The following is a 16,344-nucleotide window of genomic DNA, read 5'->3' on the forward strand; positions in this document are numbered from 1 at the left end:
GAAAAGGTGGATAAAATGATAAAGCAGCTGTATAGATTGAATTTAACATTGGGAGTCAAATATTGTTTCATAATAAGCATGCATTGATGACCAACCACATTCCAACATGAGAATCCCGTAGAGTCCTAGTTTACCACTATCCAATGTAGAAAGGGGGGAGGATGTGGGACGTTATATGAATCATGCAGCCAAGGAGATAACACGGCAGGGTGTGTCTTGTGGGTAATACATAATTGATAAGAACCACATATGTCACATAATAACATGCTGCAAAAAAACATATAAAGTAAATAGAGTTTATTCCATACAGATTGATAACATGATAATAGCATAACATGGTAATGTAAGTTCATATTGTAGGAAAGAATAAAAACCAAACTAATTGACATGTATCTCCATGGTAAAAAAAATATTAAAATATTGATTGAATCGGTACACTCCAATAAGCCTAGCATAATTAATATTGATAAGATGGTAATCTTGAATTGTATTAAGAAAGGCATCTGATAGCTCAAAACGTTTCATGGCTGAACTCATCAGGAGCAGAAGAAAGGCAGAGTCTATAACAATGATATTTAGAATTAAAAATTAAAAACTATAGTGATATAGGGGTAGTTATAATAAATCCATCTAAATAAAGAAGATGGAAACGATAGAGATATATGTATATATCCAATCATACCTACAGACCAGCAGTGGATCTGGGTGCAAAGCATGGGAGGCCGGAGTCCAGCTGGAAGGGTCACCAGCCACGGGAGCTGAGGTAGCATATCCCACGGCAACTGGATGGAATTAGACAGCTGAGACCAGCAGTCCCCGGTAATAATCTCCCATATATAAATTGTGTCAGCATAGCCATCTATAACAAAATGTAAATAATATATAAAATGGGATAGGAGTAACTAATAAACATGTTAAAGTAGATATGTGGGTGCCGTGGCCAAGAAAAATTGAATAGGTGGAAAGACTGTGCCATGAAAATAAAGTAGTATACTAGTGAAAAAATATTGTAATATAATATATCCCAGAGAGGGTGATAAAAGTGGGTGCAACCAAAACTTAAACCCAGGGCACAATGATACAAAGAGAAAACAAGGTAGAAAAAGGGAAAGGAAAAACTACCACAATTATACTTGTATTGACAATGAAGTCCATGTGGTGCACCGTGTCCATGGGAGGATAAAACATGGGGAGTGTCTGGTTAAGTTGAAGGGAGTATATATACTCCAAACTGGCCAGAGGTAAAGCACCACTGTCACGCCAGCGACAAAACCGAGCAGCTAACCACCACTTCACACCAACCCCCTTGTGGAAGATGGCGAGAAGGAATCAAAGCGCCGACGTACTCACACCACCAATGTGTGACTGGAGGGACGTCTGTCCAAACTCCCTGCGAAAACCACGGGGCAGGAGGGAAGGGGAGGACTCCCGGAGCGCATCACAGCTCCTGGGACTGGGAACAAGCAAACTGTTGTTATTCCTACACCGTTCACCTGATTTGGATGTAGATACCCTCAAATTAAAGCTGAAAGTCTGCAGTTAAAGCACATCTTGTTCGTTTCAAATCCATTGTGGTGGTGTATAGAGCCAAAAGATTAGAATTGTGTCAATGTCCCAATATTTATGGACCTGACTGTATGTATATTGTATTGAACACCAGAACTAATGCTGGCAATTGGTAGTACCAAAAAGTAAGGATAAAAAAATGGCACATGATTCCATCACTGATTGGTTAATAAAAAGGAAACAGTTGTGACTTTATATGAGGCTTTGAACAACTAGAACAAATGCCTCCATCCCTAGTATATGAAGAAAGGGGAGAGGATGTGGGACTTTATATGAATCGTGCAGCCAAGGAGATAACACAGCAGGGGGTGTCTAATGGATAATACATAATTGATAAGATTCCTGTCTTTTATTCAAGGATAGTGATCACATGAAGCCATTTACTGTATTATTACATCGTTTTTTGGCTCCTTTTAAAATCATAATGATAACAGAAATCACCCAAATGGCCCTGATCAAAAGTTTACATACCTTAGAATGTTTGGCCTTGGTACAGACACAGAAGGTGGCACACACAGGTTAAAATGGCAATTAAAGTTTAATTTCCCATATTTGTGGATTTTTAAATTGCAATTAGTGTCTGTGTATAAATAGTCAATGAGTTTGTTAGTATTACATATTTATTTAACCACTTGCCTACTGGGAACTTTTACCCTCTTTCTGCCCAGGTCAATTTTCAGCGATGTCGCACTTTGAATGACAATTGCGGGGTCAAGGGACACTGTACCCATATGAAATGTTTATCATTCTTTTCCATACAAAGAGAGTTCTTTTGGTGGTATTTAATCACCACAGTTTATTTTTTATTTTTTGCTAAACAAATGAAAATTTTGAAATTTTTTTTTTCATAGCTTGTTATAAAATTTCACACAGGTAATTTTTCTCCTCCAATGATGTGTGCTGATGAGGCTTCACTAATGGGTGACACTAGTGGGCACTGATGAGGCTGCTCTGATAGGCAGCACTGATAGGTGACACTAATGACTTGCTGGGCACTGATTGGCAGCACCGATAAGCACTGTACTGATAATTAGGACACTGGTAATCAGTGCCCTGGTTATCAGTACCAATGTGCCTTTAACACAAGCCGGGTATCAGCTCTCTTCTTCTCTCCTCATGCTGTCAGTGTGAGGGAAAAAAAGCAGATAACCGGCTTGTGTTTACATCCGTGATGAGCTGTTAATACACACAGCTGATCATGAGATAAAGGGCTTCTGTGATTGGCCCTCTACCCCGATCTGTGATCAGCTAAGTCCAAAGGACTCAGCAACCACAGAGTTTGTGGGCAGTGTGATCACAGGAGGATGCCCATGGACGCCCTCCCAGTAAAGTAAGGCCACGCTGTATCCGTATTCGGCCATAGCTTGGGCAGGAAGTGGTTAAAAGCATACGTATTTTTTTGACAGTGGTCGTTTGAAAATGTATCTCCATTGCAAGAATTAGGCATTCAAAAAACAAATGTATTATGGACTTTCTCATGCCCCATATACACAATTTGTTTTTCACAATTTCCTTACAGAATAGTAAAAACAATGTGACATACAAAGCCATATTAAAAACAAAAAAGCAAAATGGATTTTTTTGCATTATTAGGGGCTGTTACTCCAAAAGCATGACATTTTTAAATGGTGTGCTGTGTACATGGAGCACCGAGAAAGTCTGTAATGCATTTGTTATTTAAATGCGTAAGTCAATAGGTTGTGGTACCTTCCTTTGGAGGAATATTTTTTGCAACTCATCCCATTTTCTCTACCCATTGAAAGAATTACCCCCAACTCTTGCTCCAGTAAAATCCCTTTTTGTCCTGGTGACGGCGGTACCCAGGACTACAGAGACAGCCCTGGGAATACCCAAAAGCTTAAAAAACGAAAAAAAAAAAAAGATAGTTTTGGCTATACATGCATTTTAGGCCAATGGAGTCAAATTTTTCATTAGAAGGTATTCATCACTTTATTACAGTATTCAGAGAAATGTGCAATTAGGATACTGCAGTAGTAGCTGTAGCTATTACTAGTCAGAATCTACCTTACACAGTGACTTCAGTATAGTAAGTACTACCTACTATCAGTTTGTTGCTTGCAATGTCAATGGAAAAAAACTTGACTGCCCACAGGAAATATGGAAATAAGTGTACCGTACTTTAATGTTACTTGCTCTCCACAGTTTTATCACGAACTCTGGCTGTACACATGAAAGCATTCTGCACAACAAGAATCAAAATGCACAATTGCTCAGTCTAAGGACTGTTTTGGTCTCGATTATAATTACCTGATATTCTGTTTTGAAACACAGATCCTTCCATTTTTGATTTACACTGATGTGTGTACATTATGTCTTACATAAAAGCTGTTACAAATAAATAGCAGACAGAAAGCCAACAAGTAATTGGAAGTGGATCAAGCTGGCGCGGACGTGACTGTGGTGAATACTACTTAGCAGGTATTAAGTAGTCTTGGTTTATACTCACCACAGAAGCCAATAGCTTTGTTTCTTGAAGGGGAAATGAAGTCATAGTGGATTAAGAGAGCCACTTGGAGAAACTGCAATCCGAGCAATATCAAAAGCTCGCAGAACAAACTGCAGGAACAAGGTGGATGGTCTGCACTAAAATGTAAATGCTAAGTGGAGGAAAAAAATGCGCTGTGTGCTTCTTTTTTTCAAACGACATGATGATCTCTAGCCTGAAGTACCAGGGCTGACAATAATTCACAAAAATTCCTGGATAAGGCTAACTTTACTATCACTTTTTATAACAGGTAATTGCAACATAGGAACATGCATTCTTCCTAAAAACATATTCATATTTGAGGAGAAGTTATGTGATGTATCTTACATGATTGTATTATTGACTGTCAAATCGTGGGTGAGAACAGCCTTCCCTCAGCCTGGGCATTAAAAATGGGTCGTAGATGGGTATTTCAGCATGACAATGATCCAAAACACGCGGCCAAGGCAGTAAAGGCTCAAGAAGAAGCACATTAAAGGTCCTGGCGTAGCGTCTCCAGACCTTAATCCCATAAAAAATATGTGGAGGGAGCGGAAGGTTCGAGTTATCAAACTTCAGCCTCAAAACCTTAATGACTTGGAGAGGATCTGCAAAGAGGAGTGGGACAAAATCGCTCCTGAGATGTGTGAAAACCTGGTGGCCAACTACAAGAAACATCTGACCTCTGTGATTGTCAACAAGGGTTTTGCCACCAAGTACTAAGTCATGTTTTGTGAAGGGGTCAATTTTCACTCATTAAAATGCAAATCAATTTATAACTTTTTTGAAATGCGTTTTTCTGATTTTTTTTTTGTTATTCGCTCTCTCACTATTAAAATAAACCTACCATGAAAAATTTTGACTGATCATTTCTTTGTCAGTATGCAAATGTACAAAATCAGCAGGGGATCAAATCCATTTTTCCCTCACTGTAGCTTCTGTGTTCTTCACCCATAGCAGCTCAATTCCTCATAAGGCAAGAAGGCATACTGGTACTCGCTTGCCCCCAGGTTTTATGCACAATGCTATAGAGCCTGGCTACCACGCCAGGGCAGGTACAGACTGAGCAAAGCAAACGGGTACTTGCGGTTGGCAGAAAGGCAGAGTGGTTCAATGACAGTCCAGGTACAAGTCAGGCAAGATTCAGAATAGTCAGGATCAATCCATTGTCAAAAGAAAATAAGACTTCAGAGAATAGTCAATATCTGACCTGAGGTCATAAATAGGGGAGTCCAAATAGCAGAGCAGGGCAGACAGACAAGAGAGCTTGCACGTATTATACATGTTATTACAAGCATGGGACTGCAGGCTTAGCTAGCTTAAATCAGGTTTGGTTTCCAACCAGGGATCAATCACCTTGCAGGTGGACAGGCAGGCAGGGAAAATGCATCATAGCCAAAACCAGGATGCTGGAACCAGCAGCTATGATGGAGCAGAAACGCACATGCTCCTGACAGCATGTATGCACAGCTGTCATTCTGTTAAAACATATCTGAAATATCCTAATCTACTTATTCAAGCAAAACTATGTGGCGTAGATACCAATGTATGAAATTGCACACTTTATCCAATTATCATAGCAATTTCCACTTCCATCACTACATACAATTTACCAAGCTGTGTAAAATACAGTTTCAATACAGATAGTGTTTGAGTCCAAAGTTTTTCTTACTTTGCTGGTCTTTGTAAAATACACTTCACGGCATGTATATTTCCCAATGGTTGAAAAATGTTGCCACGGCAGAATACCAAACAGATGGGTAATACATTGAAATTCACTGTGTGTCTTTAATAGATTGGGATTGTAGGATAACAGAGAACACTTCTACTGTAAAATGATTAGTAGGGACTCTTTTGTGCATCTGTTCTGGAGATGTCCAAAGTTACATCAATACTGACAGGAAGAGTTAGATATGTTGAACTTTGTATATGACATTGAGCTAATTCCAGTCCAGACCCTGTTTTATGCCCATTATGATATGTAAACTCAAACAACTTGGATCATGACCAAGTAGTGGCTATTGCAAAATCACTTTTTATGGCACGGAAGGTGATAGCTTCTCACTGGGCTTTATCCAAATCTCCAAACCTTTTGGATTGGATCCAGGACATGGGTAAATATGTAAAGTTTGAAAAACACACTCATGTAATGTCCCGCAAAAGTTTGAAAGATATGGAAAAAATGGATGGACGCACCATGGTCCAATTTTAACCTTAATTTAAAATAAAGGTTGGGCATGCTATTGGTAGATTAGGATGGGCCGTCACAGAAAGTTCTTTCTTTCTTTTTTTTTTTTTTCAGAATTTCTCTATATATTCTGGAAGTATGTGACGGTAGTGAATTAGTATTGATACTGTTGTTTGTTTTCATTTTTTATTTATCTGTTATGTAAATCTTATCATTTAGTTTTCTTTGTTAATTTGTTATAATAATAAAAAAAAAAGTATTCTGGTGGAGGCGTCCACTTCCTTTGTTTACCTTAGCCCCTGAGTCTTACGGCTCATGCATTATGCATTGGTCCCCAACTTGGTTCAAAGGATCAGGTGTCGTTAATAGTCTGTACTTTATGACAAATCCTTTTCTGTGTATTCATGACAATTCTGCATATGTTCATATCTGTTCTTTCTTTATATGCTAATAAAAATCATTGTGCAAGAAAAAAAAAGTGATTAGTAGTGTCCTCCTTTGAATTGCATACAGGATCAACTCGAGCCCCCAAAACAAGGATGTTATTTATTAACTTTTTTAAACCTTGCAGTGTTTAAAACTTTGTTCTTCTAGTTGTAATAATAGTTTTTAAAGTATTTCCCTGCTGTAAAATGGCATAAAAGTAGAGCAGTAAATACAGAAAAAAAAATGATTTTTTCATCATACTTGCCTGCAAAATCCTGGTGGTCCCCTATATAACCCCTCCCATACAGGAAGTACTTCAGTTTTGTAGCAAGCAATGAATCCTCAAAAAGAGGGGAGGCAAAATAATGTCCTGATTTAAATGAAAGGCTAAGGCCACTTTTGGCAAAAAAGATGGAACAGGTTGTAACACAACCCTGTCGTGGTGGAGGATCAAGTACGGTTCCCTGCATGAAAAGGCCGCCAACTCCGATACCCTTCTTGCCAAGGTGATAGCCATCAGGAAGGCAAGCTTGCGTGACAGCAAGTCTAATGCAATTTCCCGATAGGTTCAAATGGTTGTTTCTGTAACACAGACAGCACCAAGTTCAAGTCCCAAGAACACATAGGTGACCTAATGGGGGAAAGCAAGCAAATTTGCCCCTGCATAAAGGTTCAGACCAATGAATGGGAGTCTAAAGGCCTTTGGAAGAATACTGATAGGGCTGAAACTTGACCTCTGATAGTACTCAAAGCCAATTTGATTTTCACAGCTGACTGTAGAAAAAATGGAATTCTCCCAATCGCGTATTTCTAAGGATGCCATTTTTTGGCTTCACACCAAGCAATATAAGTCTTCCAGACCTTATAATAGATCTTCCTAGTGACAGCTTTTCTAGCATTCACTAGGGTAGGCACCACTGATCTCGAGATGCCATGGTTCTTTAACACTCTGGCTTCAATAGCCATGCTGTCAAATTTAGAGACTGTAAATTGGGGTGGAATATAGGACCCTGAGACAGTAGATCAGTGGAAGCAGTGGAAGCGTCCATGGCCCATCTATTATCAGTCTCACAATCTCCAAGAACCAGGGCCTTCTGGGCCAGACTGGTGCCACCAGAATGACTGGAACTCCATCTCTCCGAATCCTGCACAACAAATGTGGAAGCAGAAGGATCGGAGGGAAAGCATAAACCAGGGAGTACTGGCTCCATGGAACTACCAGAGCATCTGCTCCGATTGCCAAAGGATCTCTTGTTCAGGACACAAACTGCTGTGGATTGTTGTTGGACCTGGATGCTAGTAGGTCGACCTCTGGCCATCCTCAATGTTGGCAAATTTTGTGGAACACCCCTGAGTGTAGGGACCATTCCCCGGGTAGATTTTCTGGCGGCTGAGATAATCTGCCTTCCAGTTCTCTACTCCCGGGATATGGACTGCCGATGGTATCGGCACATGACCCTCTGCCCAGGCTAGTATGTGGTTCACCTCCTTTAGAGCTGAACGACTCCTAGTACTGCCTTGCTGGTTTATAAAGGCCTCTGCAGTTGCATTGTCAGACTGAACCCTGATAGGGCAGTCCTGAGGCTCCATAGTCCATGACCGTAGGGCCAGTCGCACCGTTCGTAATGCCAGGATGTTTATGGGCAGGATTTGTTCCCTGACCATTTCCCTTGAGCTGTGAGCCCCTCTAGGGTCGATCCCCAGCCTGAGAGACTAGCATCTGTGAGTACTCTCCAAGTTACCGGGAGGAAGGATCTTCCCTTTCGCAGGTTCTAATCCTGCAACCACCATTTTAAGCTTAAGGGTGCCCGAGGAGATAAGAACATTGGCTAATCCAGGGCTTGTCCTCTCCTGTTCCAAGCCAACAAGATGTCTTGTTGTAGAGGCCTGGAATGGAACTGGGCATAGGGCACAGCCTCGAACATTCCTCCTCCCTAGAAGATTCATACAAAGCCGAATGGAGGGTTGTCTGGGAACCCCTATCTGACGCACCTGATCCTTCAGGGCACAGATGGCAATAATACTCTTGCTTGGACTGTATCTAGGATCAGACCTAAATACTATAGACCTTGAGCTGGTTTCAAGACTGACTTTTTGGTATTTCTGATCCAGCCTAAGCTTTTCAAATAACGCACTGTGTATGTTATGCTTTGTACTAGAGCCTGTAATGAGGGATCTCTGAGCAGGTCATCCAGATACCCGAGCACCAGGATCCCTTGGGCCCTTAAAAGTACTGGTTATAGGATCTTTGTGAACACCCGGGGAGCTGTAACAAGTGCGAAGGGTAGAGCCACAAACAGAAAATGACATTCCTCTACTGCAAATCACAGGAACCCCTGATGAGGCTGAAAGATAGGTACGTGTAAATACGCATCCTTTATATCGATTCAGGCTAAAAAGTCTTCCATCTGGAGTGAGGTTACAACTGTGTCAGAAGCTATGTAATCAGGCTGAGATGGAAGTACAGTTAATACACATTTGTTTATTAATAAAAGTAAAGAACAAACGTAGACAAAACATAGCCAAAGTCCAGTAACCGGAATGGATAGTCAGCCAAACCAGAAGTCAGGGATCAATGTAGTGGAATAGCAAGCAGGATCTGGAACCAGAAGGGATGTTGGCAAAGCAAGTCTTGAACAGGATCACAGGAGATAGTTTCTGTAATGTTGACCAAGGAGAAGGCAGAGAGGCTGAACGGCTTAAGCAGGCAGGACTGACGAGCCAGATATCATCAACAGCTGAGTAATTGTGGAGAGATAGGAACTGGCAATTAGCCGACAGCTGAGCGGACAGCTCTGAGATGGAAGGGCTCAGCCAAGCCCTGACAAACTGAGCAGACAGACTCCATCCGAAAGGACTGGATTAGCAGATACTGCTTCAGGGATCTTAGATCCAAAAATGGGCCTTGTGACCCCGTTTGGTTTTTAAACTGTAAAACAGGTTCGCTCCTTCAGATACAGGAACCTGTACAATCACTTCTTGATGCACTAAATGATGTAGTGCCTGAAGCAATAAGTCTCTTTTTGGAGGATCCAAGGGAACGCTAGATCTAGATGACCGACAAGCTAGATCTTAAAAACCTCTGAGGGGGAACCCTCGCAGCTCCGGCTTGTAATCGCGGGATATAATTGAAGTGACCCACTCTGTGAATTATTGTTCTCCAAATGTTCACAAAGTGCAGCAGCCTTCCCCCCAGCCCTGGGTTTAGAAGAATTTTGGACCCAGTGATTTTTCTGGCCCTGGCCTTGGAGCTTGCCCCTGGCCCTAGAGCCCAATTGGCAGCGGAACTGCCTTGGTTCTGAGACATTTCAGGAAGCAGTCCCTGAAGCTTTAAACAAGGGACGCCTGGTGCTTTTCTTCACAGGAAGTAGAGAACTCTTCCCTCTGGAAATCTTTTGGATATATTTGTCCAAATGATCACCAAATAAATATTCCCCATGAAAGGGGAAACCTGCCAATAACTTTCACAATGAAGTTTGACTGATCAGTTCTTAAGTCACAAAAGTCTGCACAGATGTACAGACAAGAGAGACCAACAAGAAACCTGCTGTATTGAATCCTTTTAAGGCTTCAACAGCAAAACACAGTGCTCGAGGAATATCTATCTTATTTTCAGGCAGATCATCCTCCCGTTAGGCCTATCCTTTATGGATTGGCAGATACCAATTAGTACAACAGCTGCCTGAATAGCTGAACTGGCCAAAGAAAAGGAAGCCTTTCAAGCCCTGTGCGTTATCTACCGGACAAGTCAAGTTCTTGTTTAAGAAAGAGACTGCTGTATCTATGGTGGGCATGCTCCCTTTTTAAGGAACTTTTCATCCTGGAGGTATATAAAAGAGAAAACCTCTTAAGAGGATCAAAATCCTGTTAGGATGTCCCCAATCAGCATACACCGCCTGTTCCAGCTGGGGGTGTAGGGGGAAAGCCTGTGCAGCCTGAAGAGGCCTCAGGGACCCCAAAAAGACCAGGGGGGCTCAGTCACCTCTGCAAGATGCATCTTAAAGGCAGAACAAACCATTTTGTTCACAGTCAGAAAGAAAAAAGCCTCTGCGACTGAGAGGCAGACATCAACTGGATATCTTATTGTCAAGATTGCTCAGAAGCAGACTCATCCACCAGGCCCTCCACAGAATCCCGAGCTTTTAGCTCTTCCCCAGCCTCAACCCATTCCTGCTCCAAACTAGGAGGCTGCAGGGAGGGGGATCAGTCGCACTTCTTGCCACCTTGCGGAATGGAGGCGATCCTGCCAGCAATCCTGTGCTCTAACCCAGCTAGGGCCGAGGACAGTTCATCCTTGGTGATAAAGGCTGAAGCAGTGTTGACTGTAAGCACAATACCAGATAGGCTCAGTGGCTCAGATTTCCAGAAGCCTCTTGTCCTTCAGGGGATACGACTAGGTTCATCAGGAACTACTGACTTCATAGGTGTGCCCTTCCCTGTAGTGTTAATCCCACTCTTCTTTTTGAAGACATTTACTAGCCACGAAAAGAGAGTACTTGGGTGTAGTATTAAAACACCTCAGAAGGGAGACCCTTTAATAGGGCTTACCAAGCCCCTATGCAACAATCCTGCTAAGAACCTTTAGCATGCCAAGCAACACTTGGTGACTCACTCGACCTGGGTAAGGAGAAATGAACCACTGCAAGTGCCTGTTCAGAGTCTTCTCTGCGTCCCACAGCTGCCTTCTGGAAGCATGCATGCTTGGCACATAGAGCTTGAATAAGCTGGCTGTGCACCGGAATGTTCTGTGCATTCACGCGCATGCACGTGCGCGGTCCCAGGGAACGGGCGTGGCTGTATTTGCATAATACGCAAATCCTCGTACACCCAGATAAAGGCTACTGCACATGTGTGGCGAAGCCAGGTGCGACATGGCCGCCAAACAAACTGCTAAGTCCAGCGGCACTCTTGTGAACGCACATGCGCCATGGTCAAACAAACTGCTGAGCACTGCGGCACTCTTGCAAACGCACGTGCGCCATGGTGAACAAAGGCAAAATGGCGCACTGTCATGCGCCATCATACAGTTAGAAAAACAGCCAGACACAAGCAAAAAAGGTACACTTTGCAAACACCCACTGCCAAAAACTCCCCCATATGGTCACCGCACACAGGTGTCCAGCCTCTAGCTAGCTTGACTGATTGTTACAATCACTGGGACACCCCTTAATAATAATAAAGGGGTTTCACTTACCCGTCCAGGCGCAGGGTAGCTTAGAAACTATGAGCCCATTCTTCACCCTGTGACGGGTTCCTGTCACTTGAGGACCTTCAAGGACCAGATACCCTTTTCATGTTTAGGGTCCACTCCCTTGGACCTGTACAGCACCCTGCATAAATGCCTCAGCGCTGTAATGTCCAGGATTCCACTTCGCAGGGTCCAGCACCCGGGGGTTGCATTACAGGCAAAACCTCGCAGGATCTTGAGTCTTCTTTGCATGGCTCTGGTACCATAAGCATATAAAGCCTGTGTCAAATGGATTTGATCGGTCAATCCCTTGATTCATTTAAGAACCACTTGTGGGACTACAGACCTGGAGCTCAGAGAGCTCAAACAACAGTGCCATCCACCTTGCAGACACTTGCAAAAAACTGAAGTGCTTCCTGTATGGGAGGGGTTATATAGGGGATCACTTCCTGTCTAAAGACCTTTGGTCTACCAGTGTCCATTCACCTGGAGATGAAGAAAAACCCAGCAGGTAATGAATATTAGCCTAACTCTGTGTCCCATGATTGTTTTGTCCTCTCATCTCAACACTGATAGTGTAATTGTTAGTGTACTGTTTTTAATTTATAAGTTGACCTTTGGAAAATGTTACATGATCCACCCGTTTTTATGTCCCAGCATTTGCAGCCTCTGCTCCCCTTTTCTCCCCACGGGACCTCAGCCTTTATTCATCCAGTTTTCTGTGAATTAATGCCTACAAGTACTGTCAACCATTGTGGCTGATGGCTTGTAGTTCTTAATGAACTATGAAGGCACTGGTGAGTGTTTCTGTAGTTCACAGATTTTTCTGCTCTCAGGCAACTGCCTGTCCATATGAGGTTCGAGCAGACAGCTATGCTGAGAGTCCACGGGAGCCTGAGCTAGCATCCATGATCTGCTGATCATCAGTGCAATGCTTTGCAAATTGCTTAGAAAAAAAAAATGCACTTTTTTTTTAACCTGCAAAAAATGTGTATTTATTATTATTTTTTATTAAAAGGTGAATTTATCCTTTAACCACTTGACAAGCAGCTCAAGCTGATATACGTTGGCAGAATGGCACAGCTGGGCAAAACAACATATGGGTAAGTTGTTCCTTTTAAGAGCCGCTGGAGGAAGCACGGTGTGGGACCTAATGATCATGGGCAAAAGAGCCAGCACTGGGATTTGTGTGTGTAAACACACAAATCCCTGTTCTGTCAGGGGAGAGGAGACACATCGTTTGTACCTACTAAGTAGGAATGACGATATGTCTCCTCCCCCAGTCAGTCCTATACCCATACAGTTAGAACACATCCAAGGAACACACATTTAACCCCTTGATCACCCCCTAGTGCTAACCCCTTCCCTACCAGTGACATTTACACAGTAATCAGTGCATTTTTATAGCTCCGATTACTGTATAAATATCAATGGTCCCAAAAATGTGCCAAAAGTGTCCTATCTATCTGCCACAATGTCAAAGTACCGCTAAAAATTGCAGATCACCGCCATTACTAGTAAATAAAAAAATTATAAAAAAATGTCATAAATCTTTCCCATAGTTTGTAGACGCTATAACTTTTGCTCAAACCAATCAATATATGCCTATTGCGATTTTATTTACCAAAAATATGTACAAGAATATATTTTGGCCTTAACTGATGAAGAAATTAGTTTTTTAAAAACATTTTTGGAGATATTTACTATAGCAAAAAGTAAAAAATATTTTCTTTTTCAAAATTGTCGCTATTTTGTTGTTTATAGCGCAAAAAATTAAAACCGGGGAGGTTATCAATAACCACCAAAAGAAAGCTCTATTTGTGGGAAAAATCGGAAGCAAATTTTGTTTGGGTACAGTATTGCATGCCTGCGCAATTGTCAGTTAAAGCAAAGCAGTGCCAAATTGTAAAAAATGCTATGGCATTAATGGCTGTGTGTTGAGTTATTTTGTGGAGACAGCAAATTTACACAGTTATACAAGCTGTACACTCACTACTTTACATTGTAGCAAAGTGTAATTTCTTCAGTGTTGTCACATGAAAAGATATAATAAAATATTTACAAAAATTGTGAGGAGTGTACTCACTTTTGTGAGATACTGTATATATACATATATGTGTGTATATATATATATATATATATATATATATATATATATATATATATATATATATATATATATACACACACACATATATATATATATATACACACACACACACACACACACACAGTATCTCACAAAAGTGAGTACACCCCTCACATTTTTGTAAATTATTTATTATATCTTTTCATTTGACATCACTGAATAAATAACACTTTGCTACAATGTACAGTAGTGAGTGTACAGCTTGTATAACAGTGTAAATTTGCTGTCCCCTGAAAATAACTCAACACACAGCCATTAATGTCTAAACCGCTGGCAACAAAAGTGAGTACACCCCTAAGTGAAATTGTCAAAATTGGGCCCAAAGTGTCAATATTTTGTGTGGCCAGAGCTTCACAGGTTGCCACTGGAGTCACGGAGTTGGTGGATGTTGGAGACCTTGCGCTCCACCTTCCGTTTGATGATGCCCCACAGATCCTCAATAGGGTTTAGGTCTGGAGACATGCTTGGCCAGTCCATCACCTTTTCCCTCAGCTTCTTTAGCAAGGCAGTGGTCATCTTGAGGTGTGTTTGGGTTCATTATTCTGTTGGAATACTGCCATGCAGCCCAGTCTCCAAAGGAAGGGGGATCATGCTCTGCTTCAGTATGTCACAGTACATGTTGGCATTAATGGTTCCCTCAATGAACTGTAGCTCCCCAGTGCCGGCAGCACTCATCCAGCCCCAGACCATGACACTCCCACCACCATGCTTGACTGTAGGCAAGACACACTTGTCTTTGTACTCCAAATCCGGTTGCCGCGACACACGCTTGACACCATTTTAACCAAATAAGTGTATCTTGGCCTCATTAGACTGCAGGACATGGTTGCAGTAATCCATGTCCTTAATCTGCTTGTCTTCAGCAAACTGTTTGCGGACTTTCTTGTGCATCATCTTTAGAAAAAACTTCCTTCTGGGATGACAGCAATGCAGACCAAATTGATGCAGTGTGCGGCGCATGGTCTGCACACTGACAGGCTGACCCCACACCACTTCATCCTCTGCAGCAATGCTGGCAGCACTCATATGTCTATTTCCCACAGACAACCTCTGGATATGATGCTGAGCACGTGCACTCAACTTCTTTGATCGACCATGGCAAGGCTTGTTCTGAGTGGAACCTGTCCTGCTAAACCACTGTATAGTCTTGGTCACCGTGCTGCAGCTCAGTTTCAGGGTCTTGGTAATCTTCTTATAGCCTAAGCCATCTTTATGTAAAGCAACAATTCTTTTTTTCAGATCCTCAGAGAGTTCTTTGCAATTAAGTGCCATGTTGAACTTCCAGCGACCAATATGAGAGAGTGAGAGCGATAACACCAAATTTACCTTGTAACACTAACGAGTTGCGTGACACCGGAAAGGGAAAATGGCTAATTGGGCCCAATTTGGAAATTTTCACTTAGGGGTGTACTCACTTTTGATGCCAGCCGTTTAGACATTAATGGCTGTGTGTTGAGTTATTTTGAGGGGACAGCAGATTTACACTGTTATACAAGCTGTACACTCACTACTTTACATTGTAGCAAAGTGTCATTTCTTCAGTGTTGTCACATGAAAAGATAGAATAAAATACTTACAAAAATGTGAGGCGTGTACTCACTTTTGTGAGATACTGATATATATATATATATATATATATATATATATATATATATATATATATATATATATATTTTTTTTTTTTTTTTTGCAGTGTTACTATACCAATGAAGAAAGGCAAAGAGCAAAATAAAAAAAGAAAATACTAGGCATTATTAGAAGAAATTAGATCCTGACATGTTTTAACGCTTTTTGAAGGAGCCTTTAAAAAAAATTGTCGCTCAGTAGTGTAAGTGCAGCGCACCTTAATTTATTTTTGGATGTATTATTGCTTAGTGCATCTTGTATGAAAGTGGCCAACTGAAAAGCAATAATTACAGACATGAAATGTATTTTCTTTCACTGAAAAAATAAACAACACATATCTAAGGTTAAAAGGCACTTTACAGAAAACAGCCTCTGTGGAAAACAAGATGATTCAGGAACATAGCTGTGTAGCTTTAGTTTAGCAGGGTTACCAAATGCCTATAATCTATTTTTTAGATATTGACGTTACCGTGAATTCAACACACTGTAACTAGTCATTGTTCTGAGCTTTGTGTCCACACCAATACCATTATAAGAGATTGCCTTTCCATTTACTACAGTAGAGTTGGATTATATTCCTGCAGACTCTGACACTACTATTAATGTCATCTCAGAAATAATTTTCAGTGCAGAACTGAGTGTTAAAATCATTCGCCATCTGGAGCTTTTGGGATAACTGGGTGCCTATGATCCTAATCACCAGTTTATAACTTCCA

The 16,344-nt window shown here is 41.5% G+C and overlaps 1 protein-coding gene across 1 annotated transcript in view; it reads right to left on the minus strand.

Moving 5' to 3' along the window:
- EFL1 (elongation factor like GTPase 1) overlaps window positions 1–16,344 on the minus strand; it is a 558,006-nt gene that overhangs the window by 100,524 nt on the left and 441,138 nt on the right. The gene's annotated exons all lie outside the window — the stretch shown is intronic.

Source organism: Lithobates pipiens, unplaced genomic scaffold (assembly GCF_037356315.1).
Source record: "Lithobates pipiens isolate NorthernLeopardFrog02 unplaced genomic scaffold, aLitPip1_a1.2 Scaffold_8, whole genome shotgun sequence".
Lineage (NCBI taxonomy): Eukaryota > Metazoa > Chordata > Amphibia > Anura > Ranidae > Lithobates > Lithobates pipiens.